The sequence below is a fragment of the Notolepis coatsorum genome (genome assembly GCF_963971535.1).
Source record: "Notolepis coatsorum genome assembly, chromosome: 8".
NCBI lineage: Eukaryota > Metazoa > Chordata > Actinopteri > Aulopiformes > Paralepididae > Notolepis > Notolepis coatsorum.
This window is the reverse complement of record NC_140172.1, coordinates 126549192-126572554: the sequence shown is the minus strand read 5'-3', so window position 1 is coordinate 126572554 and position 23363 is coordinate 126549192. Positions and strand designations below refer to the sequence as shown.

The following is a 23363-nucleotide window of genomic DNA, read 5'->3' as shown; positions in this document are numbered from 1 at the left end:
TGTCTTTTCATCTGTGTCGTCCTCTCGTCCAATTGTTTCTCCCATTACCAATTCACCGAGATTCACAGGCGCTTTCTGCCAGGCTAAGCTAGTACTGGCATACAGCTAAGGTGTATAATATGGCTACTAGCACCAGTAACATTACCGGTAGGCTGTGTTCCATCCTCACCGATGAGCCTACTGGTGATGTCACTGGTGCTAGACGCGCGCGCACGCACACACACAGCGCACACACACACACACACACACACACACACACACACGCACGCACACACACACACACGTACGCGCGCGCCTCACTTGGCCGCCACAACATGATACTGTACACAAACACTTCACATGATACTGTTCTCACAGGATGTGAACCTCTTTCACGCCCTGCACACACTGTGTCTCAGCCTGAGGGAAGAGGTCAGATTTGACTACAACCAGCCATAACCATATGGAACCTGTTTACCGGCTGACTAGTCCCATAAATCAGGAGGAGGGGAGGACGGCTCTGGGGCTGCGGCGGCAGGTGGTTTCATAGCCCAAGCGAGGGAGCCACACCAGGCCTGTAAATGTGATTGCTATATCGGCCGCCGATATAATATCGGCCGATATGGTCGTTTTTTTTTTACACATCGGTATCGGTCCGATATCAAGATAGGGCCGATATAACTTGTTTTAATTTTTTTTTTACATGTTTTGGCCTTAAATAGTTTCAAAATATCAGTCATTTCTGAAAATAAGTTACAAAAGAACCCCCCCATGTCTCTACCCCCTCCCTCCTCCTCCTCCTCCCCCCAACTCACCCCCCTCTGGGCCATTCTACCCAGAGCTCCCCCTCTCCCCTATAAAGAGCCACGTCTCAGTGGACTCGAGGGCTCACCTGGGGACACTAGGCCGGTGTCATCGTTGGGTCATCCAGCTATACTCTTGATAATAAACCTGTGTTAACCAAGTCTATCTTTGACTACCTACAATCATTGATCGGATTACATTGGCTTAAGAAATACAAACAACCCAGCATGTTTTTTCCCCCCATAGTGCACAGTGACTAAATGGGTTCTGCCAGATGTTTCTCCTGCGCTGAGCGGGGATCTGGTCTGGCAATGTGAGACTAGGATTCTTTTGGTTGCACCATTACAACCAGTGCCACTGTTCTCCTGACCTTGATCTGACCCAAATCTGACTAATTCCCTGGACTCTCTGGAATACAATGTGTATGTGTGTGTGTGTGTGTGTGTGCGTGTGTGCGTGTGTGTGTGTGTGTGTGTGTGTGTGTGTGTGTGTGTGTGTGTGTGTGTGTGTGTGTGTGTGTGTGTGTCCGTGCATGTGTGTTTGTATGTCTGCGTATGTTTTCCTGACTTATTGAGGGACACATTTCAGGCTAGTTGATTGGGGGCGGGGAATCCATCGGGTTAAAGCTGATTTTTGGTAGTGGTTTAAAGCTACGGTCAGGTTAGTTTTAGGATCGGCTTAACTCATTCTGCGCCAAACCCGAGATTCCTCGGGTTTCAAATCCAAACGTTGAGCGCCAAACCCGAGATAGTTCGGGTTTAGATCCTTTTTTTCTTCTTTTTCATTTTCCCATTCTAAACACTTGCGCGGACCTGCCTGTGTCTCCCTGGCACCATTGCCTACATTATAATTGCAATGACGATCGAATCCCGACTGGTGGCAGTATTGCCTACCTTTTGAACTGGGTCTCTCAAGTGTCTCTGAGTGCCTCAGTACCTCCGGCTGCAGGAATCCCCTCCCCCTCAAAGTGAGGCAGCACACAGCCATCTGTCGCCGATTTGCTCGCCTGAAAACGATTGTTTCCCGTATTATAGCCGGGCCCAATGCACACCAGTAATGGCGATCGCGATGGAACTACTGGGATTATTCATTTTGGAGTACCTTCTGACAAAGTCTATTTTAGGTCTATTTTACCGAACCTAAACATACCTGTCAACCATCCCGTTTTTCCCGGGATTGTACTGTATTTCAATTTTCCTTCCCGCCGTCATCCCATATTTTCCTGTATTTTTTTATTTTTACAAAATGGCTGCAATTCCCCTCCATGACGACAGGTGGCAGCAGTGTAGATTAGAACGTTAGCACAGGAAGTCAGACCGGAAGACGGTTGCGACCCAAAGAAGAAGAACAGCGACCCGGATAAAGGAGGGGTTTAGCGCGAAATGTATTACATTCTACAACTACCTACCTACAAAAGGCAGAGAAGCTTCTTCTTCTTCTTCTTCTTCTGATTTTTATTGGCGGTTGGCACAAACGTTTTGGTGCATTATCGCCACCTACTGAAATGGAGTGTGGATCTAGAGGGATTAGTGCGATACCGGCAAAGTGGGGTTGTTCCCGGAGAGCTCACTCTCTGCCGTGGTTTCTCAGTGTATAATGTATGGTGCTCTCCCTCAACATGCGAGTAGGGTGAGACAAGACCATTCTTTAGTCCAAATAATACCCTACTTTATACTATATTATTGTCATTCGTTTAATGTAAAGTCAGTCTTACATTAGCACTGCTTTAACGTTGCATTTACCCATAATCCATTGAACCCGTAATGAAGAGCAAATGTAAAGTTAATCAATACACAATGAAACAATATCTACGGTATATCACACTTCAAAACTACTTTAATAAAAGAAGATTTCCGTTTTTCATCTCTACTCATTCATCCAAAACAAGACAGCAATTCTACTTCTGCATGCACCGGGAGAATTGAGCTCATAGCACAGATTTGGAGTTGATAGAATGGACATTGCTGTTCTTAGGAAATGTTGCACATGGTGGAAATAATGGAAATTAACATTTGTAACATTAAGATTTAGTGTATGTTTAAAGTTGATACATTGAGGCATGGTAGAATTTCACTTTATATTACAGCAGTATCCGTTTTTAACATTACAATTAGTGTCTGACACTATAGACACATGTTAAAAGTCAAAGTCAACTTTGTCATTTTCCAATTTGTGCAAGACATACAGAAAAATTCAATTACATGTCCCCCTTCCCACGGTGTATATAGAAAGAGACGATAAACACAAAAGTAACATAGGACACAATATAGTGGCGAAAATATCCCGTTTTTTCAAATCCCAATGTTGACAGCTATGAACCTAAAACATGCTTTTGTATTGATCACAGCGTCGTATTTTACCGAACCTAAAACATGCTTTTGGTAATGATCGCAGCTTCGTAAAACGACCCCCCTCCCCCCCTTGATGACTTTGTGAAGAAAGAAACATCTATATGGTATATAGTTTATACCTTCGATTTGGAAATAATATAGGTTTCAGGCGAGCAACCCGAACGATTTGCGCACATGCATATAACACGTCATATCTCACGATCTAGAAAACGAGACTGGATTATTTTGATATGGGGCGATGTTTAGCATGGAATAGCGCACAAACGAATGTATGTAGAAATTAACTGGTTTGTCCCTGTTGGACTATAAATAGTGCCTGTCAAATGAGCCATACTATTTTCTCCATAGCTATAATATAGAACACCCGATGGGTCCGCAAACATAGTGAAAATGGTCAATAATGCTGGCGCCAGGGAGTAAAGATGGAAAAACAGCATGGCAGTCAATGAGTTAAGGATAGGGCTGGACTAACCTGACCCACCAGATGGTTTGTTATACAGAACCATCTGGGAAGTCGTCCTTTGAAACTGTTTGGAATAGGACCGGCACTTAAAAGTATAGTATCTTCGCCTGTAGCTGCCAGTAGTCCTTCAGAGGATGCTGATTGGTCTGAACCACTGTGGTTCTGGCACAAGCACATAACCTGAAGCCTGACCAGATGTATTCTTGCGTGATTTCTGGAAAGGGTGGAAAGTACATTTACAGTTACTGTAATTGAGTAGTAGTACAGTAATTGAGTAGAATTGTACTTTTTTGGAGTACTTTTTGTAAGGGTCCACTTGTCCCAGGACCCTTCCCCCCTGTCTGTACTCCTCAAGAGCCCCCACCTTTTCATCTACTCTCCCATGGACTCCCTCCACCTGCTGGACAATTCCCAACATGGCACCTTGTTCAGTTATGTCTGCTCTATACCTTTGTCACCTTGTTTACCTCATTAGTGTCTTTGCCTGTAATTCTGTTGTCTGCCTTCTTTCCCCTGCCTTAGTCTTGTGTTTCTCCTGTCTGTGGTTATAAGTGTGATCTAGTCTAGTGTTGTTCTATGTGGGTCAGGGTTCGAAATTAACGGGGGCTTGGGGCATAATGCCCTTGAAAATGGATAAAATGCCCTCGAAAATCAGTTAAGGGGGGCACTTAATGCCCCCGACAGTTTACTAATTATATATATATATTTATCCGGTAATGGAGCGTCTGTGTATCGTATACGGTTCAGATGACGCGCAAATAAAAAAAAATCATTTGGCGGAGCCGGTGTTCTGCACTGGCTGCAGCAGCAGCAGCAGCCAGGTGCTAGTCAGTTTGTGTAAAAATGGCACGCACAATATAAATCAATCTTCATTACGACTTTAAAAACATAGCCATTAACATTACATAGGCCTACACACATCTTGCCATAGCGTTAGCAGTTTGTACAATGTTTGTAGCTGTTAGCTAGCTAGCCCTTCACAACAACAGCTAACACCGTAGCTACTAGCTACTGTAGCAGAGGAGGAAATGGGAGTCTGAGAGGCGGGGTGTTTAAAGACAATGATAGGCGTTTATTCAACATCCAAGAAGGCTAACATACAACTGTGTTTTACTAACTCCAACCGGGACTATTGCCGCTTTCGCGCTGCTTGTTGACGTTATGAATATGAACTGCTCCTAACGTGACCGGAGCTGAAGGTGGCGGTGCCACACGCTAAAATGTCCGTGGGGACCCGGCGCCAACCCATAGATAGTTCCAACTCACCGAATTACGTAATCCACCACAGTTGCACTCAATATTTAAATAATGTTAGTCTAAATATATGTAGACAGAAACATAATAATTTCAAGCAGAAAACGAATCTTTCCATTAAGAACTGACAAGCAGGGAATTTAAACATGGTTGACATTGTTTTTGTGTGTTTATATTAATTAAAGAAAGGAAAGTCTAGTGCTGGCTGAGCATATTGTTTGTTTGCACTAAATTAATACTTTGACAAATGTAGCCTATATTTTTCAGTCAGTTCGGTCTTTGTGTGCCAAACATTATTTAAGGCTGTAAACACTGTAAACCTTTTATTTTATTTTTAATAAATGAGAAACATGTTTAGATTTGAGTGTTATAGAAAAAGAAAGCAATACGCTTGGACCAGCACTCACAGATTTTGGTATATTTAATGGCAGCCTGAAACAAACATGTTTCGGAACGATTATGTTCCGAAACATGTTTGTTTCAGGCTGCCATTAAATATACCAAAATCTGTGAGTGCTGGTCCAAGCGTATTGCTTTCTTTTTCTATTATACTCGACGGGATTTCAGCACCCAGTGTTATAATTTGTGAGCGCAGTCTATCTTGACTTTTAGATTTGAGTGTTAAATTTTTTTTAATAAAAATTAACGTATATCGAACTGAAAACCGTGACCCCAAATTCGTGATATGAACCAAACCGTCCATTTTGTGAACCGTCCCACCCCTACCGTTTATCATAAAAATTCAGTGCCCCCGAAATACAAAAAAAGCCCCCGAAAATCAATTAAGGGGGGCAAAAAAAGCCCTTGAAAAAAAATGTTAATTTCTAACCCTGATGTGGGTATTTGTATTTCGGCCTAGTCAGGTATTGTGTTAGTTCTACTTTCCACCCCAGCTGTCACTCGTTATTAAATCAGCCTCTGTATATATGCCTGTGTGTTCCTTGTATTCGTTGTGGCGTCATTTAGTTTCCTGCCTTGCTCTAGGTGTTTGTTTCTCCCCGATGGTCTGTTCCTGCCGTGTTCTTGTTTATCGTGACGCTCCCTATGTATCAGTTCACTCGCTTGGTAATGTTTTGGCACTATGTTCCTTTTCCAGCTTAGCTGTGTTTTTGTTTTTGTTTGTTTTCTAGCTTTCTCAGTTTAGTGTCTCTATTGTTTGTTTTGCCTTCTTTAATTCAAGTGTCTCTACTGCGAGTATTTTTGCAGCGCCGTCTAGTGACGTGCTTTTTGTTTTGTATTTTGTGGGAGACTTGCTCTCCCTTTTGTTTGCATTACCAGTTACTCGAATTAAAGGAGTCGTGCTCAAGATTCGACAATCTACAATCTACCTCTCCTTGATTTGATTTGATTTTTATTTAGTACATACAATTTATACAAAAGTATAAAAACAAGTGGTACAAGGATAACATGTGAAAGTCTGTCGACTTGTTTCCAACATGGTCTCCTTGTCTCTGTTTGCATTTGGGTCCTCTGCCAACACAATCCTTAACACTTTTACTTTTACTTAAATATATTTTGTATCGGGTATTGTAATTAGTTACATTTTAAATAGCAATTTGTTACAAGTACAAATTGTGTAGGCTTTCCATAAGCTTTGCGCCAGTCTGGTGCAAACTCACAGTGTAAAGAGATGGAGATGAGGGAGCCAGAGAGCAGCAGAGATAAATCCTATTGAATACCCATCAACTCAGATTAAGCTGAGTATGGATTCAAGGGACCACTTCAGCCTGTGAGCGACTCAAGTATAGGCTATGAGCTAACATTAGCTAAAAAGCTCTCATCCATCTCAGTATACGAGCTAACATTAGCTAAAAAGCTCTCATCCATCTCAGTATATGAGCTAACATGAGCTAAAAAGCTTTTATCGATCTCAGTATATGAGCTAACATTAGCTAAAAAGCTCTCATCCATCTCAGTATATGAGCTAACATGAGCTAAAAAGCTCTCATCCATCTCAGTATATGAGCTAACATTAGCTAAAAAGCTCTCATCCATCTCAGTGATGGTTAGCGTTAGCCTGGTTGCCTCGCTAGCTCACTGGACTATAACAATGAGCTTGCTCGCCAGATAGTGAGCTAGTAACATTATTGAACAACAGGACTATAGGCATTCTTTTATTTTACTCAAGGACACTTAGACACGCTGACCGGGAGGAGTGGGAATCGAACCCGGGAACCTCCGGATTACCAGACGACTGCTCTACTGTCGCCTCGGTCTATTTTAGGTCAACATAGGTTATGAAGGCACTCATGGTGGAATGAACTACCCACCCCAGTTAGAACAGCCGAATCCCGTCCAATCTTTCGCCGTCGACTAAAGACGCACTTCTTCAACCATTATCTGAAATAATAATAAAAATATTAAAAAAAAAATCGAACCGTAACTAACCTTACTGTCATGCACTTGTCCTAATAAACTAACCTACACTGTAACACGCAACACTTTGATGAATATTGTTACTCAGCTGATAGAGTTGTACCCTTCCTGATGACCTGTCGTACAGAACTTGTAAGTCGCTTTGGATAAAAGCGTCAGCTAAATGACTAAATGTAAATGTAAATGTGCAATACCAACAGTGCTTCATTACACACCTCTACTAGTCTACCTCATTATTCTGTTTTCAACAAGCGCTTTTACTTTGGCTCGAACACTCGCGATGAACTTAACTCCACCTGCATCCTTATGTGGGACGTTACCCGGAGTACAGAATACTACAGCAGCAAGGCCACACATCCATGTCTCCAGCTTGTTACCTGGAGGACAGATCACTACAGCAGCAAGGCCACACATCCATGTCTCCAGCTTGTTACCTGGAGGACAGATCACTACAGCAGCCGGCCACACATCGACGTCTCAAGCTTCAAGCAGCCACATGTTTGTTACCAACAGTAGGCCTATAATCTAGTACTGCTCACTCCAGACTAGTCAGCTTTTCTCCGCATCTCTGACTATTGGCTACATATGCCTCGGGCGAATCATAATCATCCACTGCATGCATGTTGACGTTTATTGTACAAATGATCAAAATGGAAATGTTTTATGGGACAGCCAGCACAGGAGCTTCCATTAACGCCTCCCTACATGAGTGCTTTACTTTGTTCATTATTTTGTAAAGGTGTGTTAAAAGTAACCAAATTTGAACTTTATATACTCCAATATACAGGTCGTACTGCCCCCCCATTAAAAAAAAAGTAACAGTAACTTTTACTCTTTACTTTTCACTTTTATGTAACTAGATTTTTTACACCAGTAACTTTACTTTGGCTTAAGTCAAATGTAATCAAAGTAACAGTACTTGTAGTGGGATATTTTAGTACTTTTCCCACCTCTGGATCACATGATCTCGGGAAGCCAGCTGCCGTGCAAGATTAGGGTTTGACATGTAATGGGAAAGCACTGGGGGCTGTGATTGTAAGTCAATGAGTGTGTACGTGTAATGTGCTGCGTGTGTGTGTGTGTGTGTGTGTGTGTAGGTGTGTGTGTGTGTGTGTGTGTGTGTGTGTGTGTGTGTGTGTGTGTGTGTGTGTGTGTGTGTGTGTGTGTGTGTGAGTGAGACAGTGTGTGTGAGACAGTGTGTGAAGCAGGGTGTCGCTCAAAAAGAGCATCTGTGCGCGCATGTTCACCATGGGCCTTAAACACAATAGACCAAAGCACTCTCAGTACTTATTAGAACCAAAAAACCCATTAATTTCAGCCAACAGCGCCAGAGACAGTGGTCTCACTCCGAATAAGGGCAGCCACGCAGATACACACCCCAGCACAGAGGAGAGGAGGGACGAGAGGTGGATACTATGTCTACCCAGACCAGGCTGCAGAAACAAATTAGTGGGGGGGCATAAAATGTTCTCGGGGGGGCACAATGGTTTTTCAACACAGGTTCCCTTTTATACGTTTCAGCTGGGACAGCGGCGCTGTGGCTTGCTTGGCGCTGCCCACGGTGCTGAACTAAACAGCAGAGAGGCAATTGAAAAATCTAATTTCTCTCTATCTTAAGAACATTCACTTATACAAAAACAGACTGAACGGATATATATAACAGACCTGCTGGGGCAGCGGACTGAGAGCAGGGGACACAAACAGGCTGGATAAGATGGTCAAGAAGGCCAGTAGCGTGGTTGGGGTGGAGCTGGACTCTAGCGAGGGTGGCGGAGAGGAGGAACCTTGCTAAGCTCCAGGCCATCAGGGAAAACCCCTCCCACCCACTATACACAGACTTGGCTGACAGGAGGAGCATGTTATAGGCTCACACTACCTAAATGCAGCACTGAACGGCACAGGAAGTCCTTCATTCCGACAGCCATCAGACTATACAATGCATCACTGTGCCTCACTGCATCACTGAGCACAGAGTGACAATTACCATCTTCCTGGACTCTTACTTTTTAAACAGCACTGTGCATTATTACACCTACTGTAGACTTCAGTATATTTTTACTGTATTTATTTACTGTATCTTTTATTCTATTTTTATTCTATTTCATTTTATTCTATTCTTAGGCCATTTGTTTTGTTATTCTTATTTGTGACTTGTTCTGTCTAAATGTTTAATGTTGAGTGATTTGCATTGTCAAATTTCCCTCATGATAATACATTTCTATTCTATTCTATTCTATATCTTTGAAAAGTCTCCATTTATTAAAGAGACTTTTTTTTTTGAACTGACAAAAATAAGGTGCATAAAAAAGCAAACAAAATTCCTCCACAGGCTACTCACCATCATAAGTAGAGAGGCAAGCGGTGTTTGGGGACAGAGTGAAATCTTCTTAAACACTGCCCCTCCACTCATTCCTGAACTTTTTTGTTAAGTCCTTCTCAAATGCCAACTGAATTAAATTGGCCTTAGTTGCGTCGATGAAGCATACTAAGGCGATGTTCTGTAAAGACGTTCTTGAGGGTAGAAAACGAATTCTCACAGAGTGCCGTGCTAGCTTCAGTAGTGTTGTTGTTGACATCAGTGCCCACTAGGGCTGTCCCCGACTAAGGATTTGGATAGTTGACTTTGATTAAAAAAGATTTTTTTTTTTTTTTTTTTTTACCAGGGTGGGCACAGCTGACTCAGTGGGCGGGCCCGGCCCCCTAATGCCCGCCCATGGCGCCGGGACTGTGTCTACCTAGTGGGCAACAGGGCAACAGGGCAAGGCAGGAAATTAAAGCTTCCCTTCCCAGTTCAAAGGAGGGGCAGCTTGGAAGAGAGACAGCCAGAGAGAGAGTGAGAGAGAGAGAGGGAGAGTGTGTGAGAGTGAGTGATAGAGAGAGAGAGAGAGGGACAGAGTGTGTGAGAGTGAGTGAGAGAAAGACAGAGAGTGAGAGAGAGAGAGTGAGTGAGAGAAAGAGACGTTTAACAGAAAAAAGAGGTTACAGTAAAATGATTCCTCTCTGATTCTACCATTGCCGAGCTCTTGTCCAATGAAAGCTGAATAACTTGAACACACCTACACACACCCGTCCCACACCCACACCCACACACACACACACACACACACACACACACACACCAGAAAGTTACTTACTGTCAATAGCAGAGGCAGAATTCATAGAAGTCTCCATGGCAGCTGTGTTTTAAAGTCAGTCTAATGACTGAACAGAATCTCCTCTCACCAGCTACCAGCGCATGTCCTAACTCTCCTCTCCCCTCCCCCTCTTCCTCTCTGTATCACCAACTCCTCTTCCTCTTCCCTCTCTCTCTTCCTGCCTGCACACGCGTATCCACACGCGTGCAATCATACACACACACGCACGCACGCACACACACACACACACACACACACACACACACACACACACACACACACACACACACACACACACACACACACACACACACACACACACACACACACACAGAACAGCTGAGTAGTGATTAGTGATGTCAGAAGGGGGGGGGGGGGATACACCCCAAGCCCCTCCTACTGTCCGTGTTGTTTACCAGCACTAACTTGATTCTATTCCCTCCCACCGCCTCGTGCCGATTGGCTGGGAGAACTGAAACTAGCTGTGAAGAACGATTGCATCACTGGTGAACAATTCAGGCAGGGTGGAGGAGGGAGAGAGAGGCAGAGATTGAGACGAGAAGAGGAGAGTTTCTTCACCACCATCTTAGCTGGACAGACGTCTGATTCTGAGGCACTGACCCTGCTAGTTTTCTGAAACCACACTGTGTGATTGATTTGACTCCATAACAGATCTGGTTTTTCCAATGTTTCTTTGTGTTTTCAATCTTACTGTGTGTATACTGTATATATATATACAGTGGTTTATTTTGAGTAGAGAATGGATTATAACAACTGCCGAGCCTTGTCATGTGCTGAACTATGTGAACATACATGTCAGCGAGCTTGGTTCTTGATGGTATACTGCTACTAACTGACAGATAGTGGGCTACAAATTGTGTGTTTGAGGGCTGGCATACAGTAGTTATGAGCAAAGACATCAACAGTAACAGCAGATCTCACGCGCGCACACACACACACACACACACACACACACACACACACACACACACACACACACACACACACACACACACACACACACACAGAGAGAACACACACACACACACATACATGGGGAGAGAGAACACACACATACATGGGGAGAGAGAGAACACACAGACACATACAGAGAGAGAGAGAGAGAGAGAGAGAGAGAGAGAGAGAGAGAGAGAGAGAGAGAGAGAGAGAGAGAGAGAGAGAAAACACACAGACATATACAGAGAGAGCGAGAGAGAGAGAGAGAGAGAGAGAGAGAGAGAGAGAGAGAGAGAGAGAGAGAGAGCGAGAGAGAGAACACACACACACAAAATAAATTCAGACCATATGTAGTTACATAACACATGATGTCATCTTGAACTGATGTGTGACTTCAGAATGTGTCTCTAATCCGATCCAGTATTAAACTATGAAAATACGCTCCGTATGCTAGGATTTTAAAACGTTTTTAATTTGAGGGCTAAGGGATTAAATGAGGATTAAATTCCAAGTTAAAATGATCCATGGCCAGTGTTATCCTGCATCTTGTCCATCAAAATCCTGTCCCTTTTTATTTTATTTAAAAAATCTGGTTTTATCCAGATTTAAAACCTTTTACCCAGAGAATGTTCGCTGAGCACAGATGCTCTTTTTGAGCGACACCCTGCTTCACACACTGTCTCACACACTGTCTCACACACACACACACACACACACACACACACACACACACACACACACACACACACACACACACACACACACACACACACACACACACACACACACACACACACACACACACACACACACACACACACACACACACACACACACACACACACACACACACACACACACACACAATACTGTTGAACACGGAGCATCTCCACTGGCACATTTGGGGGGTTAAGTGTCTTGCTCAAGGGCACTTCAAAAGGTGGCTATATAGAGTTCAAGTTTCTTTATTAGTTGTCATACAGAAGTACAGAATACTTTTATACAAAATGCTTCTTTCTGTTACGCTCCAGAGACTGTGCTAGACAAAAATAGATAAGTATAAAATAAAATAAAATAAGTATAGCAAGTATAAAATAGAAGTCACGTACGTAGACACAAGTGTTCAGTATGTACATATGTACAATGTTCAATGCAGAGTAGAAGTAACTTAGTTACCATACAATATACTATACAATATACTAATATACAATATACTATATAGTGCAAAGCAGAAATGGGATGAGGTACAATTAAGGTACAATTTACAGTAAGGTGTAATGAGGTATGGGTTGTAGTTAGGGATGGGTACCTTTCACATTTTAACCGATACCGGTACCTGTGAATCGATACCGGTACCCAACGGTACCTTTTTTCGGTACTTTAGTCTCAAGAAATTTAATTTACCTACCTCAGTCGTAAAAAAAAAAAAATCCAAACTTCAAATAACTACAATTTCGACAGTTTTCGGCTTGCCATTGCTCCGACTGCTTTGTTGTTGAATCAAGTCAAATCCTAGGTAAGCATATATTGTGCGTGTGAACGTTGACATGAAAAAAAAAGTAAAGTAAAAAAAACAAAAAAAACAAAAAAGTCTCACTTGATTCGATACTCGGTAGTACCGACGTGTTTTGGTTCGGTACCTCAAAAGTACTGAATTCGGTACCCATCCCTAGTTGTAGTGCAAATTCTTTACCAATAAATATAAAGTGTGTTTAGGTGTTCTAAAGTGTGTTAAGTGGGTGCTGCAGTGAGTTGTTTGTTTAAAGTGAGTGTGTGCGTGTGGATGTGTGTGCTGTGAGTGCATTTGATGGTTGTTACATAGTGTTATTGTTCGTTGAGCATCCTGATGGCCTGGGGATAGAAGCTTCTTCTGAGTCTTTCTGTGCTTGCCATGAGACTCCGGTATCGCTTGCCTGACCGCAGCAGTTCAAAGAGGCAGTTGTTTGGGTAGCTGGAGTCTTTGATAATTATCTTAGCCTTACCCCTGCACCGCTTGTTGTAAATGTTCTGGAGAGTGGGAAGCCCCCCTCCAATTGTGCGTTCGGCTGAACGGGCCACTCTCTGTAGTTTGCTACAGTCTTGTGCGGTGCTATACCCAAACCAGGAGGTGATATTGCCAGTCAGGATGCTCTCTATTGTACATGAGTAGAAGTTCTTAAGGATCTTCTGACTGACTTGGAACTTCCTTAGGCGCCTGAGGAAGTAGAGGCGTTGTCGTGCCTTCTTCACAACACTGTCAATGTGTGTGGTCCATGTCAAGTCCTCGGATATGTGGACTCCGAGGTACTTAAAACTGTTCACTCTCTCAACCGGTGCCCCGTCGATGCTGAGGGGGCTGTAGTCCCTGACCCCCGACCTCCTAAAGTCCACAATCATCTCCTTTGTTTTGCTGACATTCAGGGAGAGGCTGTTCTCTTGACACCATCCCGCTAGGACCTTGACCTCTTCCAGGTAGGCCCTCTCGTCGTTTGCAGAGATCAGGCCCACCACTACTGTGTCGTCAGCAAATTTGATGATTGTGTTGTTGTTCCGCTGTGCAGTCCGCACAGCGGACAGTGTGTACAGGGAGTAGAGGAGGGGACTCAGAACACAGCCCTGAAAGTGAGGGAGGGGGAGCTCTAATTCCTTCACTTCCCCCAACCTCGTTGATCCTGCCAGTTCTGGGGATCAAACCGGCAACCTTCCAGGTCACAAACCTGTGTCTCTATTCTAACCTTTAGGCCCGTCCTGGTGAAGTAGCAGTTAATCCTGGCAGAGTTCAGGAGGACAGCTAGGCCTAATCTGAGTAGGACAATCCACAGCTAGGCCTAATCTGAGTAGGACAATCCACAGCTAGGCCTAATCTGAGTAGGACAATCTACAGCTAGGCCTAATCTGAGTAGGACAATCCACAGCTAGGCCAAACTGAGTAGGACAATCCACAGCTAGGCCTAATCTGAGTAGGATAATCTACAGCTAGGCCTAATCTGAGTAGGACAATCTACAGCTAGGCCTAATCTGAGTAGGATAATCTACAGCTAGGCCTAATCTGAGTAGGACAATCTACAGCTAGGCCTAATCTGAGTAGGACAATCCACAGCTAGGACTAATCTGAGTAGGACAATCTACAGCTAGGCCTAATCTGACAGCAGATTGACTCCATGTTTCCTTCCTCTCTCTCTTCCGGGCTCTATGTTCTCTCTACTCCACACACACACACCTTTCTGCAGATCCCATCATTTGAAACTCACAGGCCATGTTTGTGTGTGTGTGCTTGTGTATCAAATTATTCCGATTAAATGTTTTGGACAGCCCACGTATTTGCAGTTGTAAAATAAATCCTAATCATTTGGAGTGTGATACATCACCGGCAAGTACTGTCTATGCTATGACATGTAATTAATACAGCCATTAGATAATTTGGTTTGAAAACATTGTTCATCTAAAAATTTACAATGGATTTACAGTATATGGATTTATATGGTTCTTATATGGATGTATACAGTCCTATATTGTTCTTATATGGACATACAGTGTGTTATGGTTCTTCTATGGTGCTTATATGGACTTATATGGTTCTTATATGGACATACAGTATATGGTTCTTATATGAACTTATACGGTTCTTATATGGTTCTTATATGGACATACAGTATATGGTTCTTATATGTACTTATATGGTTCTTATATGGTTCTATGGACGTACTGTATATGGTCCTTATATGGACATGCAGTATATGGTTCTTATAGGGTTCTATGGACATATATGGTTCTTATATGGACTTACAGTATATGGTTCTTATATGGACTTATATGGTTCTTATAGGGTTCTATGGACTTATATGGTTCTTACTTCTTATGTTTTTTTTTATATGTTTTTATATGGTTGCATCGTAGGGCTGTACCGAATGTCATTTTTTAACATCCAACGCTTCGATTGAAGTGTTCGAACAAAGCTTTGAATGTCTATAAAAAAAAATGTACTTCATAAAAGAAATTAAATAAAAAATATACAATTAAATTCAAACTAGATCCTCAATTTGAATAAAGTGATTCATCTGATTAAATTAGTATTTTTATTTTATTAAATCAACTTTCTTTAATGAATATAACTCATCAGTTTCGTCAACATAAATAATCCAATAAGGGCACGGTTGGTATAAAAGTGATGGTGACGTCTTATAGTATAATATTAGTGTAGCCTAATCTTTAACTGCAACTGTGAAGAAAACCCCCATTGGTTTAAACAGATTGAATAGACACAAAAAGAAATAATACAAAAAAAGAATACAAAAAAAAAAAAAAAAAAAAAAAAATGAATGTTGATTTAGAATTTGAATGTCTGGGGCTCTAGCCCCCCCCCCCCCCCCTTCAGTACATGGGGAGTGTCCTCATGTCGTCTCCTGCTGGTTCAGTTCCAAGCTCAGGGGGAAAGGGCTTGAGCTCTATGTAGGGGATTTGATACCAAATGATTACAGTGTGCGCTGTTGCCTGAAATGTGACTTAATTTCCTTTTCCTGGGTTTCAAAGGAAAACTGGGCTTTTCATTGCAATAGATCTTATCATTCCTACATCATAGAAGAACATATTCTAAAACAATTAATCTTTCAAAGTTTATGAAATAAATATTTCATGAGCAGTTATTTAGTATTCGTCAATGGGAAAATCAACCAGGGGTTTAGAAGCAGGGGCCAAAGTGCAACTGACTACCCAGGGCCCCGCGCTGAGGGGGGCCACCATGGGCACAGACTGCTGCTAACGGCTGGAGAACTTGAGAACTGTTAGGACCACCTGACTCTTAATTACTGAACACTGCATGGACTCTCTTTCCTGTGTGCTACTGCTATATATACTATTATTATTTATGATAGAATATACTGCCATCTATAAAATATATAAATTAGTACTACTGAGTGTAGTGCTAATCAGATATATGTACAGAGTAGGGCTGGGCGATATGGCCAAAAATGATATCGCGATAACGATATCGATAACAATATCATATCACTCGATATTCGATATTAAAATATATATATATTTTTTTAATAATATATATTTTGTTTTTAACAACAGATGTATGTTTATTTTGCAGCAATTCTTTTTCGTTGTCGCCATCTTTAGTGTTACATCCCCTCACACTCCAGTTCCCAGGCTGCAGCTGGTTTGAAAGCGAAAGTAAACCGGCTTCTCTGATGGCTGTGGCTCCAGGGGAGTTGAATAGTTCTGGCTCTGCTAGTTTCTTTTCTATCTTTTGGCGCTTTTTTGGTGGACAAACCACCTCACATGTGCACCGTGACTCGCGACTGGAGACTAGCTCTGCTAGCACACATAGCCTACTGTGTACAGACGGTTTCAAACTGTATTTTAAATTAGAAAGCAAACAAAATAAATGGACAAGAGAAAAATAAATCTCAATTTGGTCAGTATTGTCATTTGGACAAGCAAAGCCATTACTTTAAGTTGCAGGCAAGAAAGACAAGTCTGTCCACTGTCTCTGGTTTTAAAACTGCCCTGTTGCAGGTAACAAAAATAAATAAATAATAATAATGTTACCTTTTTATTTCGATATTTCTTTTTTCCGATATCGATTATTAAAATATATCGCGATAATTATCGTTATCGTTATATCGCCCAGCCCTAGTACAGAGTTGTAATATGTACACTACTATTATTATTTATTATATTCTACTCTATTATTATTACTATTTGTATTATTTGTTTCCCCCTGCCTGTAAGTCCCTTCCCCCCTCCCCCATGCTGCTATGACACCTGAATGTTCCCAAGGGGATTGATAAAGGACACTTTGACTAAAATGCTTTTAAAGGTTTTCACTAAAAGGTGTGTATGAGTGTAGGGCGGGGGGGCAGAGACACAACATGTACACACAGAGGGTCAAGAATGTCTTGCTTACGCCCCTGGTTGAAGGTAACTAGCAGGTGATGAGCGACAGTGTACTTCTTCCACCACTGAGAGGTAGAGCTGCCGCGATTACCGCATTACCGCGGTATCGCGGTTACATCACGCCCACCGCAAGAGTAGGCTGAATACCGCATCACCGCTTTTTTTTATAATAATAATAAAGTACCCTCCTCTCGTTGGGCTTGCGGCTCTGCAGATATACCCTACTCCTCTATCGAGGTTCCAAGCAACCCTATTGGGTACCAGAAAAGTCACGTGAAACATTGCAGACCACTGATTGGTCAGAAGAGAGACGCGTCACACGTTGGATCAGAGCTCATCACAACACGGCTAATAACGTTAGCTTTAGCTCCCCGCCGGAGTGGACTACCATCGCTCCTCAGGAGTACTAAACGAGACATAATGATTTTACTGTCTGCAACGAATGTTATAATAAAAGCCCTTCGTTCTATACACTTGTCTGATTGAAAACTTTATTAACAGACCGCAGAATGGGACAACTCAGCACGCTCTGAGCAAAGAAAGGAACTGAGATATGAATTGAGTATTTCTTGCCTTGCTATGGTCCGGTAAATACGCTGATGTTATTGAACGTGTAACTATATAACGTTAATGCCACAAAACGAATGCCTTTATTATAAAGTAGTAACTTTATAATAATAAGAAGAAGAAAGGGTCGGGGGGGTAACCACCCCTGCCCGCGACACCGAGTGAACGGCGCACGACCAGAGGGGAAACTTCGAATCCGTGTTTCACTTTCAATAACGAATGCGTGCTTGCCGAATCCCAAACAATATTCATGCTGCAAAGTCATCCTCTAAAGATAGACATTTAGACTAGAGGCAGGCTATATGCTATAAAGAGTAGACTACTAAAAAAAAATGCATTCAAACTTTTTTTTTAATTTTTTTTGTGTGCGTGCGGTAATAACCGCGGCGGTAGGAAATATTTGTGTAAGGAAAACATCAATACCGCGGCAGCTCTACTGAGAGGAGGAGTCCAATAAAAGGAGGAGGAGGAAGTGATGGTGGAGGAAGGAAGAATTTCACACACACACACACACACACACACACACACACACACACACACACACACACACACACACACACACACACTGACACACACACACACACTGAGCAGGGAGATCGTTCTTGTTTAACAGAGCGTAATCCCAAGGCCCTGGAGCCACAGTGATGTTCGTTAAGTCTGACAGCCCGCACTACCCACTGCTACCACTCGTGTGCACATGCACATGCACATGCACGCACGCATACAAACACACGCACCAGTCAGCTGTTTCTGAGTCACACTAGTGGTGCCTAGCCCCCGATTATCCTCAGCTGCTCAGCTGATAGCCAGCCCCCCACCCCCCGCTCTCTCTCTGTGATATGGCTCTGGGCCAGTGGGTGTGGATATTGATACAGAACTCGTGGTGTGTGTACCAGGTGCAGGCCAGCCTTTGAGACCCCGGTTAAGTGGAGCTATATCCCCCGTCCGCCCGCATGCATGGTCCAGTCTGAGCCCCCACATAAGTAAGTTCTACATATAGATCTATCAGCTCTCTCTACTCCCTCCTCACCTCTGGCAGGCACATGTCCTGCACAGCCCAGCACCGGGCCCCCCGCGCACGTGCGCAGATAGGGTCCAAGGGGTCCAATGACGCCCCGCCATACAGAGAGTGCGTCACTTTGAGATGTTTTGCAAAGTGTTACATAAAGCACAGTATTCTCACTGTGACATAATTTGGCTTATATGTGCCATGTTAGAGATTTTAGAGGCAGGAGTTCCCTTTTGTTGCTCGAGCCCTTTGCCCCACTAAAAGGCCTGTGCTGTGCACGTTCTCTGCACGTTCCCTGCACGTTCCCTGCTCGTTTCCCGCACAGCACGCTCACTGGTGTGATCCGTTCAACATGTGAATACATATCAGTCTGTCTCTCGTTAACGCAGACGCCTTCCCCAGGATCCCAGCGTACTTTGTGGTAAAGAAAACACAAAGGAGATGTGTCACAAGTGAATGATCAGACGAGGGGCAGCTTAATGCCATAGGGTCACGCTAGCACAGCAAACAGTATGCAGTTATTAGAACACAAATAGAGCCCAAGGCAAGTACAGTACACATGGGTGAAAGATGATGTTTTCCCTCCAGAACTAACTGCACGATACTCACTCAAACTATCACGTATAGTGGAGAAAAGCTTGGTTATTTAGTTGAAGAGAACAGTAGTAGAACAAAAGAACAGTAGTACTGTAGGCCTACCACGATGGATTCTGTACTTCAGTTTTTGAGGTGTATGCAGGATCCTTGAACAAGTGCCCAACTGGAACCCATACATTTTTTTGAGCCATGACTGCATAGATATAAATTTTTGTGAGCCACAACTGCATAGCCAATGAATCAGATTTTTTTTTGCTAATGTCATTAAGGCTAATGTTAACCACTGGAGACTCTTTGATAATGGCACCTTGATTCATGCATTTTAAACAGAAATTGTAATTTACTTGCAACATTCATTCAGTAGACCTACTGAATTTTAAAGATAATCCACTTCCTGAATTCACTGAATTGGAAGTTAATTGCACCCAAACCAACCTGATGGTAGCTACTTTGAATTCATGCATGTACTAACACGGCACACAGAATACAAGCAATGTCATTATTCACACTGATCTATGCAAATACTGTAGGCAAACTATTGTGAGGAAGGTGGTTATTATTGGCAGGACATACAAGAAAGACTGTGAACAAACAGGTTTGTATGTACTTTGAATTGACTGATTTGACACAAATGCATGGAGCTATCTTCCAGTCACTAAGCACCTAATTAGTTCAAGCCATCCAGTCCTGTTCATGTCACAATTAGCCTCAGGACAAACAGGTGTGTGAACACCATTTCTGTGTAGGCACTGGCAGCAAGTATATGGACCTCTGTTTCATACAAAAACCATCAGCGTTTATTCTCATACACAGAGCAGGGCTGTCAATATTAACGCTATAATGCTGTCCATTAATTTGAAAACCTTAACACGATTCATGCTAATTAATCACACTGTTTTTGACCCCAACCACCTCCCATAACCTGACATTAAAAAGAGGCATTGGTGGGCAGTGTGTTTACCTTGCTGATTCCTCTTAATGATCCACACGAGACATGTATAATGCAAAATGAAGGGACTTTATTCCCTATGAGGGTGGGACCGACACAACACAGTGTGGTGCCAAATTTGCTTTGATCTACTTAATAACATTATACTAAACTGATGTGATAAATAAAATAAACATGATGCATTTCAAAATGGTTATGTCAATCTGCCCTCATTATGTATGATCAGTTTCCACTGTATTTAAAACAACAACAAATGGACTGCCTTGATACAGTAGGCAAGCTAGCCATGTGCAGTGCTAAACTAATGTCGTACCATGCTGACAAACTGAAATAAGCAGTGGAAATAGCCATTTTGGCTAGCTAGCCAATAGCCATGCAGTAACAGTTGTACCCTACCTGTAACAGTTCCCAGTAATGGTTGTACCCTTCCTGCTGAATTGTTGTACATAACTTGTACGTCGCTTTGGATAACATGTGGGCCCTCTTGAGGACGATTTGCCCACCGGCACATTGGCGACCTCTAGTGGCTCGGGTGTGCATATTTTTAATACAATATATACTGTATATCGAATTAAAGCCCCATTCTTGCCTGTCGATAGCCCTTTCAGGTCACAAAATCCGTTCAGCGGTTCTCGAGTTACATGCCGATATGTGAGGCTTGCACGAAGTACTGTACATGGTATTGTGCAAATACCACTCCCGACTCTTGGGGCTCTAGTTCCGTCAATCATTTGGCGATCTCAAAAATTATTGGACAGGGTTGTAGCTTTCCAATGATACCCCACCTGGGGATGTATGAATCAGGGATCTAGGTGAAAAGTCACGAGCGAAAACAGGAAGAGAAAAACCGCAGAATGAATTGAAGTCTATGAGGAAATAGAAACCAGGAACGCTACACAGTTTACCAAAGTCACTCATTTCTGAAATTTTTTTTATGAGATTTGGACATGTACTACACAAGACTTCAGGCTATGGACCCAGCATGTTGTTTCAGCCTCAATAATTTTTGGGGAAATACTACAACTACTAACTACTACAGAAAAGCATGAGTAACAAGTTTTTCTACAACAGTTCAGACCTATGTTACTCTATTTCATTAGCACTAAAAGTGAATTTTCTTTATTGTATCAGAAAAATGTGATCTTTCAAAAGAGATCAGGCTCATGCATGTGCTATAAGAATAAAGTATAGTGTTTTGGTTTGCAAAAAAGTATGCAGTCCTCAAAAACTAAAACTAAACTGGCCAATTTTGGGGGCGCCTGTTAAGAGAAAGTTTGTCTTAAATAATTAGATTTGAAATAACTTACAAATACTTTATACCAGCCCTTTTATGTTTGTGCTCAGGGCTTGACATTAACACCCGCCACCCGCCAAATGCGGGTAGAATTCGGCAGTGGTGTGTAACTCTTACCAGCCACTTTGGCTTTGGCTTTTTAAAATATTATGTCCAAACAAATGCATGCAGTTACATTGTCCAATTACCTATATTTATTACTTTTTGGGTGGGGGCACGAGCGCTGGGATTTTTGGCTGGTGAAAATGCTGAGTGGCTAGTGACTTTGGAAAACCACTAGCCACAGTGGCTGGTGAGCCAAAAAGATAATGTCAAGCCCTGTTTGTGCTTCTTAAAAAAGATCCTAACATGCAGTGGCGGCTGGTCCATAGAGGGCGCTAGGGTGCTGCCCCCCCTGGTGGAAAGTGGTTTTGAATCTTTCTATTATAGTAGATTTCGACCGCAAAAAATATAATACTTTTTTTTTTAAATAAATAATAATTACAAATTTTAAGTATGTTTGTGTTTCAAATGCACAATAACGTGTATTATATAAAATATAAATCATTGTTTGTGCTTCCTGTTCATCCCCTCTCTCTTCTGGGGTGCTAGAAACATCGCCCCACTGACTGCGCGTCAATTGAAAAATGCACATGGCAACATAAATGCACCTAGCAACAAAATGTTGCCAATCAGCGTCTTCAAATATGATGCCTAAAGCGATTAATTTAGCGCCCCAAGCAGAGTCATTGGTGTGTTAGGGGGTACGGACTGACGTGATGACGACAATGATGAACGCAGGGACTCAAGAGACAGGATTACAGCTGTGCCCAAATTCAATAATATCTCTTCTCCAAAAGTCATTTGAGAGGAGACATTTGGTGGAGATGTATAAATGTATAAAAACAGCTATATCCATGGGATATCGCAATATTACAATACTATCCAAATGTGCACTGGATCAAATGTATACGTTCACACTAATAAAACAAATAGTCTATTGGCTGAGCGTGGCATTCGTGTGACATCACGTCCCGAAGCACGCCAACCAGGAAATAACTAACGCTAATAGTTGTTGTCGTCATTGGAAATTGATAATAATCACAAGATACATTCAGACAGTGTTGGATCTAACTAAATGGATTTATGGACACATTTATGGAAAATTCAAGCCCGGACCACAAAGCTTCTCGAAGGGTTAGCGCGACACGTGGCTGCTCTTCCAATTTGTACGCGATGTTCTACCGGAAGCAAAAAAAAGTGAGTCTCAGCCTCTGCGTTATGATATTATGATATGAAAATGTAATTGTAGTGCTGTCAGACCCGGATACGGTTTGTCTTTTCCATTTATTTTCTTCTCTGCGTGCTTCGTTTACATGTTAAAATCACAATGATTTTCTTCTGGGGGACAATGGGTTTGGTTTACAAACATGTCACCTTTTTCACCTCTTATCAGTTTGCAGGTCTGGTTACTGTATTTACTGAAAGTGATTGAATATGGCACCGCCCCACCTAGAATAATTTTCACCAGCCATGCCCTCGTTGCTAACATTAGACAAGTGAAAGACAAAACGTTTCTCCCAGCATAAGGTGCATTATCATCGAGGAACATTATCCTCTCAAGACAATTTATTCATGCTTATGGATACATTTAACCCTCGAGTCACCCTTGTCGCAGTTCTGGTCAAATAGGTTAGGGTTTTCTTCACGTGTGTTTGTGGATAGCGTTGGCTAGATTTTATGTATGCAGTTTCGGTCACTAGGGAGACA

General features: G+C 42.4%; 1 protein-coding gene across 3 annotated transcripts in view; it reads right to left on the bottom strand.

The window, feature by feature from the left end:
* LOC311233739 (tripartite motif-containing protein 3-like) overlaps nt 1-23363 on the bottom strand; it is a 100199-nt gene that overhangs the window by 53327 nt on the left and 23509 nt on the right. For 2 of the 3 annotated variants that reach the window (XM_084320742.1, XM_084320744.1), the window contains exon 1: nt 10362-10481. The exons of the other annotated variant lie outside the window; for it this stretch is intronic. The gene's annotated coding sequence lies outside the window, so the exon portion shown is untranslated. Of the gene's footprint in view, nt 1-10361; nt 10482-23363 lie in introns of those variants that run through there. 3 annotated transcript variants of the gene reach the window in all.